The following is a 13355-nucleotide window of genomic DNA, read 5'->3' as shown; positions in this document are numbered from 1 at the left end:
CTGAACCCCCAGTGAACTAGACTGTAGGTGGAGGGTGGCAATCGGGGGAGGGTTGGGAGGGTCTACACCCATAAGGAAGGGATGCGGGGAGGGTGATGTTTGCCCGGAAATCGGGAAAGGGAATAATACTCGAAATGTATATAAGAAATACTCAAGTTAATAAAAAAATATTCATAGGAGGAAATGTGGAGACAAAGTTCGGAGTAGAGACTGAAGTAAAGGCCATCCAGAGTCTGCCCCACATGGGGATCTAGCCCATGTATCTACAGCCACAAAACACAGACAATAATGCCAATGCCAAGACATGCAAGCTGACAGGAGCCTGATAAAGCTGTCTCCTGAGAGGCTCAGCCAGAGCATGACAAATTCAGAGGTGGATGCTCGCAGCCAGTTGTTTAACTGAGTAGAGGGTCCCCATTGGAGGAGTTAGAGGAAGGATTAAAGGAGCCAAAGGGGTTTGCAGCCCCATAAGAACAACAATACCTACCTCCAGAGCTCCCAGGGACTAAACTAATACCCAAAGTATACACATGGACAGACCCATGGCTACAGGTGCATATGTAGTAGAGGATGGTCTTGTTGGGCACCAATAGGAGGAGAAGCCCTTTGTTCTTTCAAGGCTTGATGTCCCAGTGATGGGGAATGTCAGGGTAGGGTACGGAGGGAGGGAAGGGATGGGTGAATAAGTGAGGTAACACCCTTGTAGAAGAAGGGGAAGGGGATAGAATGGGGGTTTATGGATGGGAAACCAAGAAAGGGTATAACATTTGAATTTCAAATTAAAACATATCCAATTAAAAATGAGATAAAAATTGCTTGCTTTCTGAGTACATTTGCTTGGAAAACCTTTTTCCAGCCCTTTACTCTGAGGTAATATCTATCTTTACTGCTGAAGTATATTTCTTGTATGTAGTAGAATTATGGATCCTATTTTCACATCCATTTTGTTAGTCTGTGTATTTTTATTAGGATATTGAGTTCATTGATGTTGAAAGTGATGGTTATTTCCTGTTATTTTGATGTTGGTGGTGTTAGTGTGTTTGCATGTGTGTAGGTATTTCTCTTTATATGTGTGTTTACATATAAATGTGTGCTTCCCCTGTTTTTGCTAGTATGGTATTACTTATTTCCTGTGTTTTCTTGGATGTACTTGTCCTCTTTGGGTTGTATGTTCTTAATGTTGAATTTGTGGATAGATTTTGTTTGAATTTGACTTTGTCTTGAAGTATCTTGGTTTCTCCATCTACGTTGATATAGTTTTGTCAGGTATAGTAGTCTAGGTTGGCATCAAAAAGAATCAGGTAAACATGGACCCTTGGGGCTCTCAAAAACTGAACCAACAACCAAAGAATATACACAGACCAGACCGAGGCCAATCATACCTATATAGCAGATATGCAGCTTGGTCTTCATGTGGGTCCATACAACCAGGGTGGAAGCTATCAGAAAAGCTGTTTCCTATCCATGAGATATGTTCTTGTCACTGGGAAAATGGAGTGGTGGGAGGATTGTGGTGAGGGGGTGACTGAAAGGAGAACAGTGAGTGGGTTGAAAAGTAAAGAATAAGAATAAATAAAAATGAAAATTTAGTAACATTCTCAATGGTTTTTCTTCCTAATATCCACATAACATCTGAGTAGATTGATGTGGTTTTCATCTCAGTTGATGAGAATTACCCCCAAAGCTCATATATTTGAATGTTTGATTCCTAGTTGATAGATTGTACGTGATGGATTGTGAGGTATAGTCTTGTGGAGGAGATGTGTTTCTGACTGTGGTCGTTGAGAGTTCAAAATCCCAGACCAGGCCCACTCTCCATGTCTCTGCCCCCTGCAGCCTGTGGATCAGCGTATAAGCTCTTAGTAACTGCTGAAGCACCAAGCCTGCCTGATACCCATTTTTCCTGGTCATGGATTCAGCCTCTGAAATGCTAACTAAATCCCCAGAATGATGTTCTTCTTTCGAAGCTACCTTGGTCATAGTTTCTCTGCACAGCAGTAGAATAGTAGCTAAGACAATGGAGACATACAGGAGGCTCACATTTGCCCTGTGGATTCCTTAGACTCCAGGTCCATCTGCCCTTACCTCTTTGGTCTGCAAACTGTCCCTCGGGGCATGGACTACAATCAAAACAGCAGTGGGGGGCTCCTAGTTGGAGTACTTGGCTGAATCCTGGAAGGCAGCTTTCACTGCAGACAGAGGTGGGTACCTAGTAACAGTGAACATAGTGTCATTGTGACTCTCCAGGAAATCATGCTTAACTTCACCCTGAGGAAGCAGAACAGACCAGTTTCCTCTCAGTACACTAGATGAGATACCCTTCAGAAAACATGTGTATCCTAAGAGATGGAAAACTGCAGGAGTACTATTGTATGTAATAGGAGAAGAGCTACATATAGCTTCCTTGGCTAACAACTTAAAAAAACTTAAAAAGTTTTTCAATTTCGCTGTGGCTCCTACATCAATAATTGAAGGTACAGGACTACAGAGATGGGTAAACTGTAAGGAGTAAATAATGGTCTTTCAGAGAAGTAGCATTCAATTCCCCCCACCCAAAGAGCACCTTGCACTGTAACTCCAGTTCCAGAGGATCCAATTCCCTTTTCTGGCTTCTCTATGCACCAAGTATATGTATAATATACATGCAGGCAAATATGCATACATGCAAAATAAACTATGAAAGAATTGTATTTTGTCAGACATTACAGAAGCATGCCATGCCCTCTGTTAAGTCAGCCTGCTTGTCTCAGTCACTCAAAAAAACATCATTTTAATTTTTTCTTTTATTTTGGACACAGTCCATAACCTAGACATGTTTCCCTTGCTATTCTTGCCTTTATTTCTTTCTCTGAAGTTCCCTGAAACCTTGTGACTACTTGCTGGGCTCCAGGCCTAACTCAGAAGACATGACTGTCTTAGTTCCTTTCCCTCATCTCCCTCCTCAGTGAAGCTGTTGAGATTTACTTTTGATTGTCCTGTTTGTTATTTTTGCATATACTTTAATAATTAAGTATCCTTGAGCTTCAAAAAGAGAAAAATTGTATGTAGCAACTCCCTTAACACCTTAGCACACACACACAGACACACAGAGACACACAGAGACATGCACACACAGACATGCACATTCACACAAGCAGACACACACATAGACAGATACACACACATACAAACACACACACACACACACACACACACACACACTTCCACAGTAGAGATCTAAAGGCTGACTCAGTTTCTTTTAGCACACCTCCAACTCCAGGAAAGAATTATCAAAATGGCAGTGGAGAATCCTGAGGTCTCTGCCATAACAGAAGAGAGTAAAACCACCCTCCAAATCAATCACATTAAAAAATACTCCACAAGAGTCCTCTGAATACTTAGGATATGTCCTTAATGGTTAACAAATCCATGAATTGGAACCTCATTCTCATGAAGAAATCCTTAAGGTCACCATTAATTGGAGATGTCACTAGGACAAAGTTAGACAAAGTTGTAGAAGGAGGGGGATTCTTTATCCACCGGCATAGGACAGCAAGCTGAAGCATTTCTATGGAGCATATTCACACAGACACATGCCTGTCTCAAAACAGTTGATCATTTTGTTAATAAACATCAGCCTTTGAGCCTCAAATATTTCCCAAAGTCTTGTGTGTTGGACCACTGATTAAGAGATGGTGGATTTTTGAAGAATGATTGGATCTTGATACATCTGATATAATCAATGGATAAATTCCTCAGTAGACTCAAAATTTGATGAACTATTGTACATGGAAACAGGACATGGGACTTAATTGGAGGAAGAGAGTAACAAGACCTATGTACTATTAAGATCTAACTTGTTTACTTATCTAATCTATCTATAGCCCCACCTCCCACTTCCTGAGTCCCATGGACTGGGAAACCTCTTCCTCCACACATCCCTGCTGCAAAGACATACTGCCTCAAACACACACTCAAAGCAGTGTATTCATCTGGCCTTGGACCTCTCATACCCTGAGTTAAAAAAGCTTTTCTTCACTTTATACTATTTCTCGGGTATCTGTTATGGTTAGGAAAAATCTAACATAGCAAGTAACCTGTGGGTGTCTCCTGAGTCCATTTCTCAGGTGGCCCATGGGAAAGTGTCTGGTTTAGTGGGTCACTATCTTCCTCTTCACAGAGCAGGTCCTGAACACAGACAATGATATATCTCAAAAGATCACCAGGTACTGATTCTGATTCTATTTTGGGATTCTAGTGTGTTCTTGCTCCCATTTTACACAAGTGTATATTGTGTAAGTATGTGTATGTGTTTTTTACATCTATATGTGATTATGTGCATGTATAAATGAGTGCATGTAGAGGCCCAAGGATCATGTTGGGAATCACCCTCTTGCTTTTTCACTATGCACATTGAGGCACAAAATAAAACCCTGAGATAACTGATACTTCAAGTCTTACTTGCTAGCTTGTTTTGGGCATCTCATTGTCTCCAACTTCCAAGAATGAAATTACAGATCTACTACACTGCCCACTCCACCTGGATAAATATTCTGGAGATCTAATGTTTGTACCTTGTACCTGCATAGCAAGCACTTTAACTGCTAAGCCATCTCTTACTTCAGCTCTGATATAGTCATTTTTATTGGTGAGTGAGTGGCAATCAGAGAATGCTCTCTTATGAGGTTAAGAACATAATCAGTTATACTTGACTGGCCCTATCTAGAGTGGCATCTACTTCAGATATAAGAAGAGATAAAGAACTCTGAACTTGAAATTTTCCTGTGACTTTAGCACACTAGCACACAAGAGCATCTCTGCATCTAAGCAACTCACTTGGATATCCTCCTTCAAATGGACCACCATTTTGTTCTCTGAAGAGGCATGAGGGTCTATTATGCCTACATGGACCAAGTGGAATATGCCCTTGGGGATCCTTTGCCCTTGGAGAATGTCAAATTTTGACACCAAATCTCCATTGGCATCAAACATAATCTCAATTCTGTCAGGAGTCTTGAAGTGCACCTTTCTGAGGGCATGAAGCAACTGAAGAAGAATGGAAAATATTGTAGATTGGTCAGGTCCAGTGTCCATGATCTTATCCAAAATTCCACAGGTCATTCACCTCTGTAATGACACAAAGCCTCCTCATCTTAGGACTGGCCCCAGTTGCCAGTAAGTATAAGGGGGCTTAAGGACATATGATATTTTCAGAGACTCACAAAAATGTTCTTGGTTTTATAAAGTAATAATTCATGATAACAAATCCAGATATTTAACCTCTCTCTCTCCCCGCTTCTCTCTCTCCCTCTCCCTCTCTCTCTCTCTCTCTCTCTCTCTCTCTCTCTCTCTCTCTCTGTACATGTATGCACATACAGTTCACACACATTAGACAGAGAACAACTCTCAGTAGTGTTCTCTCTTTTCTCTCTTTATGCTGACATATGTGACTCAGAAATCCAATTTAGGCTTGGGTACAAATTCTATTATCATCTCACCAGCCTTAAGTTTAAACCCTGAAACATCAAAATGTGGTGCTGTTTCCAAGGTTTCATTTGGATCTTTACTAATGTCCTCAAAATTCTCATTATACTCTTTAGACTCTAAACCATATTAAGACCTCCACAGACTTGCCCCAACCCACCTAGGCCTCCAAATAACTCTGGCTCACATGCCATACTCTTTCAGTACTCATGTGGCTCTTCTTGTTATCTCCATTCTAGGGTGTTGACACATGATATTCCTGACATATGCAATGCCATTACTTCTTCCCATGGTGAAATTTCTCATTCTCTGTTTGGAACTCAGATATTTCCTGATAGAAAGATCTTCTCAGACCTTATTCAATCCTTTCCTGGCATCTCACTCCTTCTTCTACTTTACATGCTTTTATAGATTACCCAGATAGTAATCACCAGCCTCTTTTTGTTTATTTTGTGACAATATCTTGCTATGAAGTTCAGACTTGCCTTGAATCTGATCCTCTTGCCTCAATCTCCTGTGTGCTAGGATGATAGGCTTGGATCACCAAACCAAGTGACATGTAATTTCTTATCAGTTACTCTCAGCCAAAAATGTCAACATCTATTACTGTCCATCTGGCTCAAAATCATATGCATTTTCAACAGGCATACAGTAGAGTCTCAGGTATACTCTCAGTAGATTGCAGAAGACGATAAACACATGTGCACACACACAAAACATATATATATATACATATGTATATATGTGTATGCATGTATGTATGTATATATGTATGTATATGTGTCAAATGTACCAAAAGCATTATATAACTATGAAATTGCAATCCCCTCTGCCTGAAAACCATCTTTCTCCTAGTCTGCACCTCCATCAGGGGCAGATTTGTGTGACTGCTCCTCTTCCACACCATTCATCCTTCCCGTCTCCCAAGAGGTCTGCTGTAAGCAGGGACACAGGTGAGACCCCCCAGCCCCAACCATGATACCAGCTGGTACACCCACAGAGCCCAGCAGATGTAGGATCTATCCTCTGTGCCCAAGTGCCATCTTTCCTCTGTGCTGGATCCTCACCCAGTGCAGATTGGTATACCTGCTCCTCTCATAGGCTCCATAGTCTGCTTGTCTCCCAGGAGGTCAAACATAACCAGGGACACAGGAAGCCTATCCTAACCAGACACAGCACTTCCTGCCTCCCAGGAGGCCTGAGATTCCACCTTATACCAATCAGAATGGCCAAGAGCAAAAACCCAAGTGATAGTACATGCTGGAGAGAATGTGGAGAAAGGACCACTCCTCCATTGCTGGTGGGATTGGGAACTGATGCAATCACTCTGGTAATCAATCTGATGGTTCTTCAGAAAACTGGAAATAGTTCCACCTGAAGACTGTGCTGTGCTGCTCGTTAGCATCTATCCAAAACATGCCCCACCATAGAAGCCTTATTTGTAAAAGCCATAAATAAGAAATAGCCCAGAAGTCCCTCAACTGAAGAATGGATACAGAAAATGTGTTTAACTTACACAATGGAATATTATTCAGCTATTAAGAATGAGAACATCATGAACCTTGCAGACAGATGGATGGAACTAGAAAATATCCTGAGTGAGATAACCCAGACTCAAAAGGACATGAGTGGTATATATTCACTGATAAGTGGATATAACCCCCAAAGTGCAGAGTGCCCATGATACAACTCACAGACCATATGAAGCTTTACAAGAAGGAAGGCCCAAATGTGATACTTCAGTCTTATTCATAAAGTGGAACAAAATAATCATGGAAGGCAGGAGGAGACAGAACAACAATGCCAACCAACCAGAGCTTCCAGGTACAAAACCACTACCAAAAACTACATGGACTGACCTAGGGCTCCAATTGCATATGTAGCAGAGAATAGCCTTGTTGGGGCACCAGTGGAAGGGGAAGCTCTTGGTCCTGCCAAGGTTGGATCCCTAGTGCAGGGGAATTTGGGGGGGGCAGTAAGGGGGATGAATGGAGGGAATACCTGTATGGGGGAGGGTGAGGGGCTGGGGCTTATGGGCAGGAAACCAGGAAAGGGAATAACATTTGAAATGTTAAGTAAAGAAATGTATCTAATAAAAAATATTTAAAAAGTAAAAAATTATGAAATAATTTTTTAAAGTACAAAAAAAAGTGTTAGGTTGTGGGCATTGGCTCAGTAATTAAATCAGTTGCCACAGAAGCTTGAAGATAGGACTACAAATATGTACAATCCCCAAATGGATGTAGCAACTCCTCTGTATTTACAACTTCAGGGAGTGGAGACAGGAGATACTCACAGTAGTTCTTTAGAAGAGCTAGCCATATCAATAACTTCTGGGTTTGAGTGAGAGACCATGATTGAAAGAAAAGGTAGAAGAGTGATTGAAGGGTAATTTCTTATATCCTCAGACCTTCCCACATATATTCACACACCTGTGCATACTCTCCACATCTTCCTGCATGTATACACACATGTGCTCCTATACCAATTAATCAGTCAATGAATGAATGAATGAATCAAACCAACCAATGGCATTTGCTATCTGTTTGAAATTATGATTTGCATCATGCCTATACTAAAATCATCCTGTGTTTATGAAAACTCAAATTTTGGATGTTAGAAAAATGTAATATTATCTGAAAATTAATTGTACTAGGTATCTTGTATTGGCTAGGTCAGGCAATACTATAGGGACTGGGATCATCTGAGATCAAACACATAGCATGGTATTTTATTTCATACAGATTCTGAGATGCCTCTCAGTTGAGAGGATGAGATATTCCTGATGAAATATATGGTCTGCTACATCTCTATAGCTTAGTATAAACCATTGTTCCTGTTCCATGACCATCCCCGAATCATTCACTTCACATAGGTCTCTCTTACCTGCCAGGGCTGGAAGTCCTGGGAGATTGTACTTTTCCCATCCTGGTGCTCACAGGCTATCATATCATGTAGGGCATGGGCAATGCTGTAGACAGCTGCGTAAGCTGCATCAGTTTTACTCACTTCTAGGAAAGGATGTGGCTTGTTTTTTAGGCTCTCATCTCCTGAACAGAACTGGACATCCTCTGTTACTGTGTTGTTCTGGTTGGGCCATGTACAATCAAAAGTGAACTCCCAGAACTTTTTTATAAACATGTCTTCTGGGGTCTGGCTGGGGCGCAAGTGATCAAGGAACTCAGGGAAGCCAATAGCCCTGCTGCTATGAGGCAAAAGGCTAAATGTGCCTTGCAAGACCTGGGAAATATCTGGAATAGTTAGAGTGAGTGCTATGTGCAGAGTATCCTTGCTTACCCACACCTGTCCTGAGAAAGGGACAGCCAGTAAGCCATACAGGATGAGTTGGAAATTTGAATTGCTTAGGAAAACCAGAACAACTCTAGCTGTACATTTCTGCATCTTCTGGACAGTCTCTTCAATCTTAGCCAAGGACAAATGGGAAGAAACACGGAGGTGGAATTCAATGCAAACCTCAGCTGAGGTCAGCATTTGAGTGGCTAGAGAGCTGGCTTGCTGCCCAAAGTCATCATCTTGGGCCAGTATGATCACCCAGGACCACTGAAAGTGAATTATCAGCTGGGTGACTGCACGGGAGGATGTAAGGTCACTAGTCAGGGTCCGAAGAAAAGATGGAAACTGGATCTTGTCACTCAGGCTGGGTAATGATGATCCATGACTGACCTGTTAAGGAACAGCCAGACACTGAAAATGGATGAGATCCTGGACTCAGGTGAAAGTTGATAGTTTGGTTTGATTGTGAGAAGAAGGGGTCTGGTGAGATACCTCAGTAAATCAAGCCCTTGTTCTTGTAGAGGACCCCACTTAGATTCCCAACACCCACATCAAGTAGCCTGTAACTCCAGCCCCAGGAGTTGCCTCTGGCTTATCCTGGTAACTGTGACATAAACTCAAACATAAACACACACACACACACACACACACACACATACACACACACACACACACACAGAGAGAGAGAGAGAGAGAGAGAGAGAGAGAGAGAGAGAGAGAGAGAGAGGTGAGAGTATATTAAAATATAAAACATGAAGATATTTATGAAAGGACTTGCACATCATGCTTTGGGAATTGCACTGGTTCTATCAATCAGCTATGTGTGCCTCAATGGCTGGTCATCCTTAAGAGCCCTGTTACTCCTGCAGTGAATCCCAGAGCCATAGTTCTTTTTGTTTTCCTTTCAGTATCTGTCCTTTCCACTGCCCCTTCATATTTTCATCCTGAGTTTCAGCTAGACTTGGGTTGATTCTCTGGTTTACACACAGCTATTGAGATGTTCTTTGTAAATTTGTGTTATGATGTTTATGGTGTGTGTGTGTGTGTGTGTGTGTGTGTGTGTGTGTGTGTGTGTGCACCTTTGATGATGCATGTATGGATGTCAGAAAAAAAAATATGGAGGGCTGTTTTTCTTCTTCCACCACCTGTCTTCTTTCACCTCATGAGCTTCCTAGCTGTTTATAATAAGAACCAATAAGTTATGGGCTCTTATCAGTCCACCATTGTGTGCTTTTCCATGTTTGAAAGAAAAAGGAGTCTGTCTGATTTGTCAATTTGTCTAGGAAATAATGGTACAGTGTTCTCAAAAGAGATGTGACAACTGGAATTCATTGTCTGTGTGTTTTTTTGAAAGGCACAGATGTGGCTTAACAGCCTCACAGTACGTGTTGAAAACCTTTTCCTGTCACTACAAAATCTATAATTGTTATACAATCTAGTATCTTGTTGGTTTAAATGGAGGGATACAATTGACTCAATCTCATAAGCATGGTCATGCCAACCTGTCCCATGAAACACACATTATTAGTTGAAAAATTATATTTTAATAGAAATATTACAGTAACATACTAAAAATAGGGTTTTGCCTGCACTTACAACTGTCCTGTGTCTGCAGCCCTTGGAGAACAGAAGAAGGAGTCACATTAGTGGAAATGAATTTACAGATGGATGTGAGCCACTAAGGAGATAAACTTATGTTCTCTGCAAGAGCAGAAAATGGTTTTAACCTCTGAGCCATCTCTCTAGTCTGTGGAATTTAACTGAAGCTTATCTTGTAACCCCACACATTTTAAAGAACAAGAAGTTCTTTAAAAATGTTTAATTCATCATGTTTCTTCTCTGAGCATGGTAGTGCACAGCACTCAGGATCTGATGAAAGAGGATTAAGAGTTCAATGACAGGCTTGATTACACAGAGAGATGCTGCTTCAACATGTGCACACAGAAAGACAAACAAACAGACACGGACACAGACACAGACAGACAGGCACACCCACATAAACAAGCACACAGATATGAATGAAGTCATGAATTTATTGACAGGTTTTGTTTAAAAGAGAGCCTCTCTAAAAAGTTGTTTCTCTCACATGTGTTTGTTCCAACACAAAAAAGCTAATCAATATTTTAGTGATTGATTCTATGGCTTAACACAATTGCCATTTGTCTCAGCAATTCTATCTACATTCCTAAGATGGACAAAAGTATGTAAGCATTACAAAAAGGAAAGAAAAAGCAAACAAAGCCCTATACTCACTATTCATAGAAAGAGCATGATTGAGATCCCCAAAGAGAAAACAGCTGAAGTAATGTTTGTTCATTGGTGTGACCAAAATGTCTGACAAGAACTAAGTTGAATGGGGAAGAGGTGTTTTGGGCTCATAATTTGAGAAGGTATAATCTATATGGTAGTATATGTACAGCAGCATATGCGTCCATGGTATAAGATGTGCATCTGGGAATCTTTACCTCCTCATATCTTGGTGGAAAGAAGCAGAAAAAATACAGGAAGTAGGATCATGTATTGAAATTTAAGGTCCACCTCCAACGACCCTCATCCTAAAAGTTTCATTATCACATAACATGGGTCCAGAGGTGTAGAATTATCCAAACACATGAACATATTTCACATTGAGTGGAATATGAACTGATAAATAGATAAGCAAAACATGGCCTCTATATAAATAAATAAAATTTGAAATTCTCAAGGCACAGGAGTGTTCAAACCCCTCCCATGAGGACCTTCAACTGCCAGGTTCTATCACAGAACACTCTAACTCATCCACTGCCCTACAGTGTGAAAAACCCAAACCCAGGATTTGAACTCACCCTAAGCTCTGGGTGAGTAACTCACCCCCCAATCCTGACCTGGATGGTTCCACCTTAGAAGGCTCCACTCCCAAGACACACTATATAAACAATGTCTTCTCCTCAGTTCTCTGCTGCTTCTCACCTGAGCAGTGGCAACCACCCTCCTGGATTCTTCCCTCCCAGTAAATCGCCTGTGTGTAGTTTGGTGTGCAGTGTGATGTTGTGGTATTCCTTGGGTTTTTACTGCCAGGATACCATTCCTGTCAGAGTTGTAACACTTAGCAATAATTGTTGATAAGGAGTAAAATGTTGGCACATGATACAAAACGGGTGACCCTTGAAAGTATGCTCAGTGAAAGAAGCCAATCCAGTTATAGTGAGTCTGTTCATATGAAATTACTACAAAAGGCAGATCCACAGAGACAGAAAGTAGTTTAGAGGTTTTCTCAGAGTAGGAATGATGGGATAAGGTAGCCAATTTGCTTGAGGTTGGTGTCTCTGCAAGAAGATGAAAATGTTCTCAGCTCACCTGTAGGAATCATGCCAAAGCAAAAGCCACAGAAGTGTTCATCTTAAATGGATAAATTATCTGCAAGTCACCTGTTAAAACTATGAACTGAAGAGATGATTGTTATATATAGTTACCCTTGTGGGAATGGCAATGATGGTTTGGTTTCAGGGAACATCAATGTGGTAGATAGGAGCTAGTGTCATGAGCCCAACTGCCTAGACTCAAAGTCTAGTTGTAGTTCCTATAACTAGATCACTTACTATATGTTTTTTATCTGTAAGTTGGAAAGATGCTTCTTCCGAGTAAATTGTTTGTTACAAAGTTTGGAAGCCTGAGTTTAATTATTAGAACCAACATAGAAAAACATGACCCCAAAAAGTTGTCTTCTGAAAAAAGGGCACCATGGCATTGGTGTAGAGCACATATGCACACAAATACACATATTCAAGAACAAGCACACACAATAATAACAACAATAATAAACAAATAGACAAATAAATAGCTGGAGAGATTGCTAAGTGGTTAGTTAACACTACTTGCTGCTCTTTCAAAGGACCTCATTTTCTTGCACCCTCATGACTTGAAAACAATTTGGAATTACAGTTCTACAAACTCCAATGCCTCTTTTGATTTCCATGGGCACAAGACACCCATATGGCACATAGGCAAAATACTCAATACACATGAAATAAAAATAATTAAATCTTTAAAATTATTTTTAAATAGAAAAAAGAAAATGTCTCAGATTTTTGTCAATGCAGGGGGATGATAATTCTCTCTAAACTATCTATACATGAAGGACAGAACCATGTTGGACATGGAGAATATTTCAGGAAACCTGGCTTTGAAATAGAGGGGCTCATTACTGGGACCATCACCTAAATTTCACTACCGTCATTAAGGGGTTCCACTACATTAATGAAGGAATAGGGTTTGAGCAACTCACCTGGGGAAACTTGTACAGTCCCAGAAGTCTGGCCATGGGTACAGACAGGGATGACCGTGTGTCTCCAACCAAGGCAGCCTGTGGAGAGCCATGCTGGCATGTGTAGTTGGGGATGGGCTCATCCTGCCCTGTGAGAAAGCCCATTGTCTCAAAAAGGGCTCCATGCACTGAGTCCCCAGAGTTTCGAATGGAGAAGCCAAGTGTCAAATTGGGCAATAAGTGAGCATTCCTATTAATCTCCTCAATGGCAAAGACAAAACTCTGTGCCACCTGGTAGCCCCACCTGGAAACGCTGAGGGAAAGAGAAGCCCACATTTATCACTCATTATGGGAC

The sequence above is a fragment of the Rattus norvegicus genome, chromosome 1, assembly GCF_036323735.1.
Source record: "Rattus norvegicus strain BN/NHsdMcwi chromosome 1, GRCr8, whole genome shotgun sequence".
NCBI classification, from domain to species: Eukaryota; Metazoa; Chordata; class Mammalia; order Rodentia; family Muridae; genus Rattus; species Rattus norvegicus.
The sequence above is the reverse complement of the archived record's forward strand: the minus strand, read 5'-3'. Positions refer to the sequence as shown.